A 14,904-nucleotide genomic window follows, 5' to 3' on the forward strand; every position below is an offset into this window, starting at 1 on the left:
GGGTCAGTCTTTGCCTTGAACCAGCCACAGCAGACTCTGTGTATTGCTCAGACTTCCTAAGCTTCATCTTTCACTTCACACACGTGCCATCCTGGAGCTGTGACGATCTCTAATGCATCATGGTTTATAAACAAGTCTGACATTCTGCCTGGTACACGAAAAACACATATTCCATCAGGTAAATCAGAAACACTGCAAAAGTAACTTATAGGTTATGAACCTACTGCCAAGAAAAGTTACAAAGGAAATACTCAGGATCAACAGGCGAGAGATGCGCAATTAAAATAAAAGAACAAGAAAAAAAGAGGAAGAAAAGGAGAGGACTGCGTAGTGCAATGGTATACAGCAGGGGTCGGCCATCTCTGGCAGACCCAGCTAGCCAGTTTGTGTGAATAAAGTTTTATTGGCACACAGCCATACTCCTTTGTCTCTACCTCATTTAGAGCTGCTTTCCTCTCCAGGGCAGAGTTGAACAGTTATGGCAGAAACTGTGTGACCTGAAGACACTAAGGTATTCATCATTGTGGGTGTTTCACAAGTCTGCCCACTTCTGAAACACAGCCTAGACTCACCCCTTTTTCTGGCAGAGGTCAATCCAGCACCTGTTGTTTGTTTTCTGGGTGACCTTGGTTGTTCCACTCACACACTAGGTTTATAAAAACTATTTCCCAGACTGAGAATTAAGTTTTTTTTTTTAAAAAGGGCAGCTCTCATAAAATATCTTCTTTGTTTTATCAACATTATTTTAGCAGATGTTGTTTCCAGGAGATGGAGACATTTGGGATAGGCAGAGCTGGTTGACAAGCTGTACTCAGTGTCCTGATAAATGAATTCCGGGGAGTCTCAAAGGAAGGTGAGGGAAATGAACATTGAGTGAGCAGTACCCTCTCCCAAGTTCACATTATTTCAACTCTGAATCTCATAAGGACTTGGTGCCATTGAATAAGGGAGGGTGCCTCAGCATCCTCAGCTAGGCAAGGTGAGGTCACACAAAGTTAGACAAAGCCAAAGAACGCAAGCCCAGCTCTGTCCACTGCAAAGCTTAAGTCCTTGTTTTGTGAGGTTGAAGGAGGTGGTGGTGTCTTCCAGTAGCCCCTCCCTTATCCATGGGGGATACATTCCAACACCCCCAGTGGGTTCCTGAAACCCCCTACACTACTGAATCTTCTATATACATTAAGTCCCCACTTGACATGGTAGATAGGCTGCAACTTTCAGTGAAATGAAGTATAAGGAAACCAGTTTTACCATAGGCTAATTTATATAAACAAGAGTTAAGTTCCTGAAGCATTTCATTAACATTATAATGAAAGGACATTGAAGAAATCTATGTTGAGGTAAATGTTTGTGGTATTTTTTCCCCTATAATAAATAAAGTTTAATAGATAAATTAGGCAGAGTAGGAGATGAACAATAATAACTAATGATAAAATAAAACAATTATAACAATATACTGTAAAAAGAGTTAGGTGAATGTGATCTCTCTCTCTTCCTCTCTCTCTCTCTCTCTCAAAATATCTTATTGTCCTGTATTCACCTTCTTCTTGAAATGATAGGTGATGATAAAATGCCTAAATTGAGAACTTTTAGCTTTCACTTAAAGAAAGCACTTTATAGCTTCTCTTTGATATATATGAATTGCCAGCTTCACTTGTCTTGCCCTTTGGGGCCATTATTAAGTAAAATAAGGGTTCCTTGAACTCAAACACTGGGATGCCTTGACAACTGATGTGATAACCAAGAGGGTGGTTGCTATGTGACTAAGGGGCACCTGGGGAGTGTCTGCAGCATGGAGATGCTGGACAAAGGGATGAGTTACATCTGGGCCAGGGTAGATAGGGATGGAATGGCGGGAGATTTCATCACCATCCTCTGAATAACATGACTTCTTTGTTTCTGTAATTTTCCATTAAATATTTTTGGAGCAAGGTTGACAATGGGCAACTGAAACCATGGAAAGCAAAACTGCAAATAAGGGGAACTATGTACTTAGGAAAAGAATTAGTGGTGACACAGGATCCTGCCTCCGAATACTTAAGTCTTTCTATGCAGGGCCCTAATTTGCAGGTCTGTCTCTTTTCTGATTGCATGCTGCTGAAAAATTAAAGTTTCAAGGATGCATGATAATTCTCATGTGAAATGCGCAAAATACAAAAAACAAAACAAATCTGAAGTCCAAAAGGTTTACGTCTGTCCTAAAGGTAAACTGACATGAAGAAAATAATGTGCTATGTGTGCAGAGTATTGGTGAGTCATAAAGAATTTCCCTATGATTTTATTTAATCTTCACAAAAAATCATATGAGGTAATAATAGCTAACAATACTGTATTATACTTGTAACTTGCTAAGAGGTATGAACCCTGATTTTTTCTTAAAAAAATGACACCTATTTAGAAGGGCTCCTGGTGGTTAAGTGGGCTCAAATTTTAAAAATGAAAAAAAAAAGGCAGAGCCTAGCAGCCATTTCTGTACAAGGGCCTCTCATGCAAACAGCACTTCACCAAGAAGCCTTGCTGAACTGGCTGCCTCTGCTCAGAACTGCCTGTCTGCACTATGTTTCTGCCATCTGAGCCAGCCCTTATAAAGGAGTTCCTGGGATCTTATTTTAACCAATGAGACTGTGGCTGTCCCCATCCAATCAAAGCTATGCAGCTCCGAACAAGCAGAATGGCTCTATCCTGACCAAGCAGGACAGTGCCTTTTGGGCCAATCAAACTGTGAGGATTTGGAGTCCTCATTTACATGAGGACAGACCAATCAGGGACCAGGGGCAGGGACTTCTGTTCTTATATGCCAGCTCCCCACTGGCTGAGAGTGCACTTTCCTTTTCCATGGAAGTGTTGGTGCAACAGCAGACCAGCATGGAGTGGGCAGAGCAGAGCTGCTGAGCTGAAGAGGGGCCTGGTCCCAGGGAGCCTCACAGCCAGGCTATTTGAACAGCTGTGCTGTATCACAATTGAGCTGTTTGCACTGAATAGTTTCCTTCTTCACCACACCCTAAATTGGGGATTCCTGTTGGCCTGAATTTGGCAACAACCTTCAACAGAGGATAGATCTTAAAATAAATTTTATGCTCCCCCCCACTCCGCCAAATGGCAATTACATAGTAGCTACAAATATGTTAGCTTGATTGTGGTGATCATTTCACAAGGTATATGAATATCCAAATATCAAGTTTTATTCTTAAGTATATACAATTTTTATGTCAATTATATCTCAATAAAGCCATTAAAAATAATCTGTGATGCAACTGTATAATAACATAAAAAAGATTTAAAATGGAAAAGTAAAGCCCACAGAAAAGTAATAAAAAATGTCACTAAAGTGTCCACCAAAGATATCATATGAGGATGATGAGACATGTCATATCCTCCCATTTTACAGAGAAGGAAAATACAAACTTAGAAAAGTGCCTTAGCCAAAGTCACATGGCTATCTTGATATCATCAGAGCTCTGGCTCAAACCTGAGTTGTCCGAGACAAGTGTGATGAATCACGGGGCCTCCGCAGAACAAATTTACTGAGTGTGTGTCAAGTTGAGAAATGAAAAGCACTCTGATCCTTTTAGCAGCCAAAGTCAAAGACTTGCAGGAAAAAAATGTAAAAGCATTTTCTATCCCAGGGTGCCTGAAGGGTCCCAGTCTGACAGAATCTTTTTCTACTCCTTAGATCTGCAGCTTTGGAAACCTACAGAGTGCACCCAGGCAGGGCTCTGTGAGCCACCTGGGGGGTGGGTCTCATGGGTGGTCAGCATCCTCCAGGCAAGATGAGCGCAGGGTGTGGCGTAAGTCAGTTGGTCCCTGCCTGGCATCTGGACATGGATCCAAGGAGAGCTTGTCCTTCTGTACTTAAACTTTTTCCGCCAGAATGTCATGTAGCAGTTTTAAGGGGGCTCTGGGGTCCTGAATTCAAGGTCCCTAACTAGTTGGGTAACTTTAGGCAAGTGACAACCTTCTCTGCTCTCAAGTTCTTCATCTGTTAAAGCAGGATAATCAATGTGCCTACCTGTTGGGTTGCTGTATGGACCAAATAAGTGAATGCATGTGAAATACTGTCAGTGCCTGGTACAGAGTCACTACCAATATGAGATAGTTACCACCACCACCATCACCACAACACAGGGCTCCATTGCTGTACATGCAAGAGAAAGACTCCTTCGGGGGCTGCTTACAGTCTGACTCTACTTACCGTTTGACCCGAGTTAAGCCACATAAGCCCTCTGAGCTTTATTTTTCTCCTCTGTCAAGTGAAAATACTAATCCCTGTAAGATCTGTTTAGTGGGGTCAAGTAAGATCATAGATATGCAAGGGCTCTGTAAACAGTAAAGCGGTGTTCACAAATGGATCAAAGTCATTACCATCATCACTACTGTCAGCCCTTGATGGTGGGAGCATCAGTGTATTAGGTAGGATGTAATCTGCAGAACCATCCCTACTCATTTTTATAGCTGATAGAACAATGTCCTTTGCTCTGTGTGAGTCCTTTGTTATATGATCTGGTGCTTGTTCTCAGCAACCATGTCCACACTGTATATCCAGAACAGGTATTATAATGAGAGCTATCTTTTTTGTTTGTTTGTTTGTTTTTTATTTCTGCTATAGACCTGGAAGACTCTTCTTCTGTAATGTCTGAATGCTGCTGGGGAAAGGTGTTACCCTCAGTTTACAGACCAAAAACACAAAAAAAACAAACAAGTCTACCCTAGGCCATAGGCAGAGACCCCCCCCCCCCCCACCACCACCATGTCCCTCTCAAAAGCCAGAAGACAAAATAGATGAGGTGATGGTTCCACATGGTGGGCAGCCCCCTTTAACACGTTCTGCTAAACAAGACAGTAACTAACACTTGACAACCTTCTTGCATGCCTTGGCTGAGAGCTGCAGTCTCTTGCCTAGAAGTTTCCAAAGAAATGGCATGCTTTCAAATGCTACATACTATTTTTTTTCTGGTTGCTTTTTCCTCACCCTAGGACATGAAGAGAGAGAGAGAGAGAGAGAGAGAGAGAGAGAGAGAGAGAGAGAGAGAAACATCAATTGGTTGCCTTCTGTAAGCTCCCTTACTGAGGCTCAAATTTGCAATCCATGTATGTGCTCTGACCAGGAATCGAACCAGCAACTTTTTCCTGCTCAACCAACTGAGCCACACCAGCCAGGCTATACACTCTTTTAAATGTTTCCAAAGGTACACATGTTGCAGATTTGGTTCAAGGTATGTCTCCCTCTGTTCTGAGGCCACTTTCATAGCCAGCTCTGACCTCAGCCTGCCTTTAGAGATGGCTTTGTTGATAAGGATACAGAGATGAAGCACACAAGCCTGGTTGGGACTAGGAGAGGCAATCCCAAGCCAGGTCTCAGGGAATAACTTGAGGCCATTCTAAATACCATCTGCAGAGGTCCCTAGTCCCACTGAGGCCCCAGGGTTTTGCTTACATATTTATCCAGAGATGAGTCCATCGTTTTTGCTCTTCTGCCCTGACTATAATCCACTGCCTCAGCAGGTCCTGAAGCATGTTCAAGGGGGGGAATTGCACACAGCCAAGTGACTACTGATCTGGTATGACCACAGAGTGCTCTCTATGGTATAGCAGGTACTAAATCATTCTAGAAACAATCACGTTACACCAAATTCTCCCATCTTTCCAAAAGGAAAAGGGGGGAAATGTAGCTGGTGACTTTGAGGGGGATCAAATTTATACCTTGGGTTGATAACCCTAAATTCTCTTGCCCACTTATACCAACAAGTACCAGAGTTTAATGTGTCCAAGTGTGGTGTATGTTTATAGGTAAATGGCCCTATTATACCACAAAAACACACACTTCCCGGAACTTCAAAATAGCTACTGGATCAGATGCATTAGGTTAATTGAGAGATAGAAATAGACTAAATGGAATGGAAATGTTTCCACTTTGAAATGTTAACACAGTAATTACCAAGCCCAGAGCCTGATTTACCCTGATCTGGGGCTATCCCAGAAATATCACTCCCCACAGCACTCCCATTCCAAAAGCCTCTGGGCCCCCGTAAAGCCGGGGCCTATAATCACAGCAGTCCTGCTAGATGAAGAATCTGCCAAAATGCCCTAGAATTATTAGCTCTTCATCCACTTAGCAAACCGCTCCCCCTCCAACACGGGGCTGACACTTTCTGGAAATTAAACGATAAATATTTTAAAAATGACCTTTAGCACAGTGCCAGCTGTGTAAATGCCAGCATTACATCGTGTTGCTCAGAGGCCTGGAAAGCTATGATTATGAGGCAGCCTGGAAGGTGAAGGTCCTCCCCAGGGAGCCCTGGCCAGAAGAGGCTGTGGTCAGGAGCAAGGGAGGAGTGTGTGTGTGTGGGGAAAGGGGGGGGCGGTAGGATATGCTGGGACAGGAAGAAGAGGCAGGAAGTTCTGTCAGGCTTCTGACAGGTTTCTGTCAATCACCCATGGACCCAATGAAAATGCTTACATCACCACAGACAGCAGAATACTAGTACATCATTGTACACACAGTATGATCACAAGATACAAAATTATGCATTTGCAAAAAGCTGCATTCAAAAACTGGGCGTGGATGGTGAAGCTAGAGGTTCATGTCTCCCCGCCCTCCCTCCCTTCCTCCTTCCCTCCCTCTCTTCCCTTCCTTCCTTCCTTCCTTCCTTCCTTCCTTCCTTCCTTCCTTCCTTCCTTCCTTCCTTCCTCCTTCCCTCCTTCCCTCCCTCTCTTCCTTCCTTCCTTCCTTCCTTCCTTCCTTCCTTCCTTCCTTCCTTCCTCCCCTCCTTCCTCACTATATTTCTTTCTCCTTCCCTCCTTTCACTCCATAAATACTAACTGAACCTCCACTAAGGGACAGGCACTGTGCTAGATACTGATGATAATGTAGTAAAAACAAAAAGAAAACAACTTTATCCTTCACTATGCTTTGATGTATTTTTGCAAGCTGTCTTTTTAAAATAAAAAGGCATATATTTTCTTTTTCAGCATAAAAATAAGTATATTATTAAAAATAGTTGGTTGTCAAAGAACTAATATGCATATATGCATAACCCATGGATATAGACATAGTGTGGTGAAGGCCTGGTGGGAGGCATGGGGGCCAGGTGGAGGGGGTCAATGGGGAGAAAAGAGGGACATCTGTAATACTTTCAATAATAAAGATACATTAAAAAATTAACATAAAAATGGTTGTGAAACTATAAGACAATCAGGGAAATAGGCCTCCTGACTGGATAGCTGATTCTATTAAGGACTTACTGGCAATAAGTTACACATGATCATGGTTTGGGTATTTTTTTTTTAAGGTGGTAAAATCTTAATTTTCTAGTGTCATGCACTGAAGTGCTTACATATAAAATAATATGATGTCTGGAATTTTGACTCAAAGTAATCCAGTGTCTAGATATTGACAATTGTCGGCTGGGTGGCGAGTACATGGAGGTTATTATACTAACTTCTGGTTTTGCATAAGTTTGAAATTTTCCAAACTAAATACAAAGCAAAATGAGGCAAGTCTGCTGGGAAGTGCTGAGGCTCCGGAGTTGTGGGTGGGGTGGGAGAAAAGCAGAGAAAGGACCTAGAGAGAAGAAAGAGAAGACTACAGATTGGCCTTAAATCTTTTAACCTCCCTTTACTTCTTCCTTTATTTTTTTTAAAATATATTTTATTGATTTTTTACAGAGAGGAAGGGAGAGAGATGGAGAGTTAGAAACATCGATGAGAGAGAAACATCGATCAGCTGCCTCCTGCACACCTCCCACTGGGGATGTGCCCGCAATCCAGGTACATGCCCTTGACCGGAATCGAACCCGGGACCTTTCAGTCCGCAGGCCGACGCTCTATCCAGTGAGCCAAACCGGTTCTGGCTACTTCTTCATTTAGATAAAAATTACTATCATCCTCAAAGTTTCTCCAAACACATAAAAAATCCCTCCTCCAGTCAAGGTCTCCATACAGAACCCAACCTCTTCCCCGGTGGGCCCCACTATACTTTGCGCAGTTTGATGATAGTGTTTACTAGTATTCCACCCCATTATAGCTCATTTACTCGTCTCACTCCTCTGTTCACTCCAGGAGGGCAGAAATGACATCTTCCCATTCCTGAGTCCCAGGTTCTCACACCGGGCTGGACACACCGTGAACGCTTTGTTAAACTGATTTCAAAAAATCCTGGTGCAATTCATACTTTTCAAAATGTTTCCCCTGAAATTTTAATAACATTTTGTAGGTTAAAAAGAAAAGAATATGTACATGAAGTGTAAAAGCAGACTTCACAACAGCATGCTCCTTCTGCCTACACAAAGAGCCTCGCCCTTCTCAGCTGGAGTAGGAATTTGTCTGTGGCCAACTATGTAGTTAACGGGATTACCAAGAAGCATGCAGGCCTGCACCATACCATGCACCTACCCTCAGCATCCAGGAAATAATAAGGCTTAACGTTGGCATTCAACTACAGAAGCAAATCCCAATTACAGTGACCAAGTTGAATGGCTCTGTTTGGGATCTGAGCAGCTAGACTCCTAGCCATCTGAAGGCTCAATGCTTCTGAGACTTTAACGGTATCTTTTATGAATAACACCCTTTAAATGAGGCCTTCTCTTTATCTCTGAGATAAAGTGAGGAAGGTGATTTATCTTAAAGTGAGGAATGTTATCTTAAATTTCTTAAAGTTAACCCTCTAATGTCTGCATTGCCGTATGTATTGTAGGAATTGCAAACCCATCATGTCTCAAATGAACTAAAAACTGTCCAACTATCCCCAAGTGATCTCTTTGTCCTGTAAGCCTTACTGAAGAGTGGCAATCGCCCCTGTTGGGTGGTAGCCCTCACCAGGGGTTGTCCTGCCTAGTACCCCCTAGGCCAGTGATGGTGAACCTTTTGAACTTGGCATGTCAGCATTTTGAAAACCCTAACTTAACTCTGGTGCCGTGTCACATATAGAAATTTTTTGATATTTGCAACCATAGTAAAACAAAGACTTATATTTTTGATATTTATTTTACATATTTAAATGCCATTTAACAAAGAAAAATCAACCAAAAAAATGAGTTCGCATGTCACCTCTGACACGCGTGTCATAGGTTCGCCATCACTGCCCTAGGCTTTCTGATGCAGCAGACCAAACTACCATGGACATGCCACAGCCTGGTCACATTACAGAGCTGCTAGTGACTGTTCATGTATGAGGCCCAGCAATTACTATGCAACCTGGGGCAGGATGGCACCAAAGGCATTGATCTCAGAGACCAGATGTGAGATCCAGATGATGTTTAAGGCAGCGACGCTGGACTTTTGGAGTATTATGATTAGAAAATGACATGTGAGAGGCACAATATCAGTATGAGCATGGTAAGGAATTTGGGGAAGCTTGAGAAGCTGAACTCAATGATCATTCCCCAGACTAGCCTGGTAACTTTAACTGAAAATACTCCTATGTATTTATTGGAGTAAAATTTAACTTCCATCAGATTTATGAGTTTAGAGTGCCCATTTATACCACACCTCAAACCCAGGCCTCTGCTGGACTTGTTCCCATCCCCACCATGTCAGAGTGATATCTTTTAAGTATGAACCAAGCCATGCCATCATCAGCTTCAATCCCTTTAATATACGCTCATCCATAGAGCTACTTTCTCTGGGTTCCAGGACTTGTGTCCACCCTTCACCCCCTAGTCCTAAGGTGATAACAGCTCCCCGCTAATGCCAATTGCTGGGAACTTCACCATCAAGCATGATGGAGCTCTGTCCTTGCCCACAGCTCTGCAAGGAGTCCATTCATTAAACCCTCTTTAGTCACATCATTTGAATGTGCCATTCACTTCCTGCTGAGATGTTGACTAACACAAATCAACTATTTTGAAAAAGAAGAATGAAGAAGGGGTAGTTGCTCTTCCAGACATCAAGCTATGTTACTTAAGCAGTGTGTTCTAAATAAGGAGATAAGCAAATTATCCACAGAAGAGGCTCAGAGGCCTTGCATGTGTGGGATTTGATTTTTGTTGGAAATGGCAATTCAAGTAAATCGAGAGAAAGAACAGACTATTCAATAAATGATGTCAGGACAAGTGGCTGGCCACGTAGAAAAATAAAACCCATACCATATACACTGGACGTAGGCTTACTTACAAATCTAAAAACTAGATCCTGAATGACTCAACACTCAGGACATATTCAGAGACCCAAAGAATTACAGAAGTTGGAGGTAAAAAACCGATGTATCTCAAGAGATCATTTGAACCAGATCTCTATATTCAGTTAAGAAAAGGGATTATTTCCATTTAATAGATGAAGAAAATGAGGCCCAAACTGATTAATTGCTTGTCTAGTTTCACCTAATGCAGTGGTTCTCAACCTTGGCTGCACATTAGAATCAACTGGGAATCGTTTTAAAATCCTGATTTCTGGGCCTCATCCTCCAGAAATTCTGTTTCTTTGTTACTAATGTTGTGGCCCCACCCCATAACAAAGAAACAGAATTTCCGGAGGATGAGGCCCAGAGATCAGGATTTTAAAAAGATTCCCAGGTGATTCTAATGTGCAGCCAAGGTTGAGAACCACTGACTTAATAAGCAGCAAAGGGGACACAATCAGTAGCATCTGGTCTCACACATCACTGAAATGAAGACAAGACATGTGACTGCTGAGTTTTGCACCATTTTCCCCCGGCATCTCAATTTCAGGTGCAGTCCTGAGCACATTGAGTGCAGGACAGTTGCTGCATGTCAGCGGAGGGGGAAAATAATACCTGTTCATCAGGGAGCTAATCCTACAAAGTATACCATCTAATAGGTACAGTGCACACGTAAATAGGATGCTCTAATCAGGGGAAAGGCATGAACTGCATTCTATCCCAGGGTCCTGAAATAAAATGGAGCAAAATTGAAGGTGTTACAATGCATAAAGCACTTTACGTGGGAGACGAATGCTTTTCCAGGCAAGGTGTACATTTCCAGAACAAGTTCCCACACTTTCTGACATCCAGTCCTGTGGAACAATGGGCACTGAATAAAGAAATGCCTGGAGTAGTGCTTCATATGAAGAGAATCTGTGGGAGACAGTATAGTGCAGAGGCTGAGAACACATGTTTAGAAGCCAGGCAGACCTGGATTCAAGTCCTGCTCTGGGTTCAAGTCTTGCTTTGCTAATTCGTAACTCTGTAACTCTGGCTAAGTCTCTCTTAACTCTCTGAATCTGTTCTCTCAACACTAAAAGAAAGGTAAGAATAGGCTATAGGGGTGCTAGGATACTAATGACATAGGTAAAGTACCAGCACATACTTAGCAGTCAATGGGGCTTAACCATTACTATTAGACTGATTTCCTTGTGTGGCCCATTGTCTTGTTCCAAACAACATTCCCAGGGGAGGGTCCTCAAGTGTCAGCAATGGCAGCACCACTGGAATGAGCCTGCTGGAATGAGCCTGCTGGAATGAGTCCACTGGAATGAGCACACTGGAATGAGCACACTGGCTTTCGGAATGCAGCCCTGACAGGTTTTCTTGGCTTTGCGTGTGTTCTTTTTTCTTAAATCAAATTAATTGACAATAAATTAAAATCATGTCATTTCACATAAAAATATGGATTTCCAGTTTCTTTAGGGCAATGCAAGGTGTGGTGACAAAATACCCACACTCTCATTTGGCCACAGTGAGCTGGAGTTGAATGGCAGCGGCCCCTCTTTAGAAGGGCCACCATGGATCCTCCATTGCCACAGTCCCCACCCAGCCCACTCGCTGCACTGCCTGATCCCTGGGACTCATCCTGATGTGAAGCTTTCCTCCCCCAACCGGAAGGTAGAAAATGTGGATTTGGGAAATGTGAGACTTTATCAGAAGGCAGCTTATGATGTCATGAGTATGAATTTTGGAATTTGACCTGAGTTTGACTTATAGCTTTGATATTTCACAGCTGTGTGGCCTTGGTACCGTTTGTCTCTGACAACTCAGTTGTCTCTGAAATTGTCCCTGAAATTCACATTTCTTTATCTGAAAAATGGGGATTACATACTTATCTCCCAGGGTTGGTATGAGGATTAGATGAGATGATGGGTACACAGTGCCAAGGACAGTGCCTGGCACAGAGCCGAGTCTCCTTGAGACATAAGTATTATCATCAGTACTTTGGGAAAACCAGAGTTGGGAGACCAAGGACATGATTAACCTGTGAAATACATTGTTTCACTACACTAAACTAGAAATATAATAAATGGCATTTATTAAAAGGCTATTTTGTCCATATTATTTTTACCTAACTTGCCCTATATATTTCATATACCAGTCTTTGCTAGCTAGGAGCCCTTCAGGGTCTTCCTCCCTCAGTATTTCTATGAGATGTCTGTAACTCTGTTTGCTTAGTTGCAAATAATACATAAGTCAAAGGAATGTTTTCTGGGTCTGTTCCTTCATCTTAATGATTTTGACGTTTTCACCTGGAGCCATTGGCTCCCACCTTCCAAATTCTACTCTGTTCTCTGAGATGAAAGGTCATATTTCCGATTGAGACTGAAAAATGCTTTGGGGACTCACATTTTACCTAAGTGATATTGCTGAGGAGTGTGTTTTCCAAATACCACCCATGCAACAGAAAGCTGTGTAATTGTTAACTCTGCCCATGGAAACTCTACTCCCTAAACACACACATTCCATACCTACATGTGCCAGGCTGTGCACTTGCTGGGCACTAGAGATAAAAAGGTGAATGGGACAGACATGGTCCCTGTGCCCATGAACCACATGCACTGTCCTTATACTGACTGCCTTCTATCTACTAGACTAGTTGTCCTCGATGTGCCTTAAAAATTCACTCTCTGTAATTTATCGCCTTATAAATCTCTTCTCTCAGGTGGATTTTATAGGGATACTCAAAATTACCCAGCTGGAGACATTTGCAATACAATACATACATTGCTTTTTCTTTAAAATTCAGTTGCTTTTAAGAGGAAAGAAAAAACCTTTGGGAGACATGTTTCACAATATTCCTAATGAGGTATTTAGCTGATAATCCACAACGGTTTTGATTGAAGGATAAATATGGGATTGCCACTCAGGCTTTTGGGAAAATATATGTAATTACAAAGATTTAGCAAAGTATGAATAAAATATTGTTTTTAAACTCCTGCCACTGACCATTGCAGCAGCATCAATAGGCTTTGGGCTGAGATGTTAAGCACTATTGCAGCCCTAAAATGCCCACTAGACTTTAGGTTAGTGCCCTTTTGTTGAGCCAACTTTCTGCTCAAAACATTGGGGTAAGGTATTTCCATAGTCTTTGGGGAAGTAAAAAGCCAGCCCCCTGGCCTTGCCTCCTTCTTAGGCCAATCACTGCCCCTTTTGAGTTAGTTCACCTGCCTCAGAGCTCCCAGCAGCAATTATATTATGAATGATTCCGGGTTCTTTTTATTGGGAGGGTTTTGAAACTATGTAATTTTAAGGCAAATAAGACCCTGGATTTAAATCCTGACAGATGGGAAGAAAGTCCTGGAGGCGATGGATAAGTTTATGGCGTTGATAATGAGGATGGTTTCACGGGCTTATACTCATCTCCAAACACATCAAGTTGTATACATGAAATATCTACAGCTTTTTGCATGTCACATCTCAATGAAGTAGTTAAAATGTCATCGTTGCTTATTTACTGGGTGTGTAATAATGTACCAAATGTGCTTCAAGATGTGTTCTCTGTTCTAAAGAAAATTTTGCTCAGAAGGAGTGGTTGGGAGTTGTGACTTTCTTACTTCTTCCCTTATGGCCAGGTCAAAATTCACCCCCAAGTGATCCCCTCATAAAAGATACTCTGAGTAGTTAAAATCCCTTCAGAGACAAAAGTCAAATACCCACGTGAGGCTGACCTGTGCTGCCTTCTAACCCAGCTTTTCTAAATTCCATCATCTGTTCCAGAAACATTTTGTCAAGCCCTGTGCCAGGTGATGAGAACACAGTGATGAACACGACAGCCATGGCTGCTGTCCTTTGCAGGTAACACTCCAGTGGGTAGACAGCCTTAAGAACCAATTATGGGCCTGGGTAGAGTGGTTTAGTGGTTGAGCATCAACCTATGAACCGGGAGGTCATTGTTCAATTCCCCATTAGGGTACATGTCTGGGTTGCAGGCTCAATCCCAAGTAGGGGGCATGCAGGAGGCAGGGGATCAATGATTCTCTCTCATCATTGATGTTGTTCTCTCTCTCTTCCTTTCCTCTCTGAAATCAATAAAAATATATATTTTTTAAAAAGGCCAATTATGGGGTTAGTGATCTACCACAATAGTGACAAGTGCAGAGATAAGTAGGAAGAGCTAAGAAAGCATAAGAACAACGGCAGCCCCACCAGGTCTCTGAAGGGTTTGGGAAGGTCTGTGGAGAAAGTGACATTGGAGATCATGGTGTGTGTAAGGAACATGAGGCCGTCCAGTGTGTTAGGATAAGGCTGGTGAAGCAGCGGAGACTGGATCATACAAGGTTTGAAAATGAGTTAAGGACTTTGAGATCAATGGGAAGCCACTGATGGGATCTAAGAAGGCAGTCCATTGTGAAGGTCACCATAGCAGTGAGTGGACAGTGAGGTGAAGACAGTGGTGTGCAGGAGTCGGCTTGCACAGCTTGAGAGAGCCATTATGTGCATCTCTTCCAACTCCACATTCAGCAACATCCTGTTGTGGCATGAAATCAGCTGCGGCGTTTACACCACAGAAATTGGAAAACACTACAGATCAGCCCTCTTCTCCCCCCCCCCCCCCCAAACACACCTCAAAGAACCAACTGTTAAATGTTTACCAGTGTAAATGTTAAATGTTTACCTCTGACTGGGGAAGACAAGGATGGTGGTGAGAACACCAATTTGGAACAGTAAACTAGGTAAGAAAAGAGAGTGACTGAGACCAGGATGGTGGCAGTAAGGATGAAGAAATGGAAGGGAATATGTATTTG

At 42.6% G+C, this 14,904-nt stretch overlaps 1 protein-coding gene across 1 annotated transcript in view; it reads right to left on the reverse strand.

The window, feature by feature from the left end:
- The window catches only part of TENM4 (teneurin transmembrane protein 4), a 743,366-nt gene that overhangs the window by 645,286 nt on the left and 83,176 nt on the right, over positions 1 to 14,904 (reverse strand).

The sequence above is a fragment of the Myotis yumanensis genome, unplaced genomic scaffold (genome assembly GCF_028538775.1).
Source record: "Myotis yumanensis isolate MYYU_CA2020_CCGP unplaced genomic scaffold, mMyoYum1.0.hap1 SCAF_10, whole genome shotgun sequence".
In the NCBI taxonomy this organism is placed as follows: Eukaryota; Metazoa; Chordata; class Mammalia; order Chiroptera; family Vespertilionidae; genus Myotis; species Myotis yumanensis.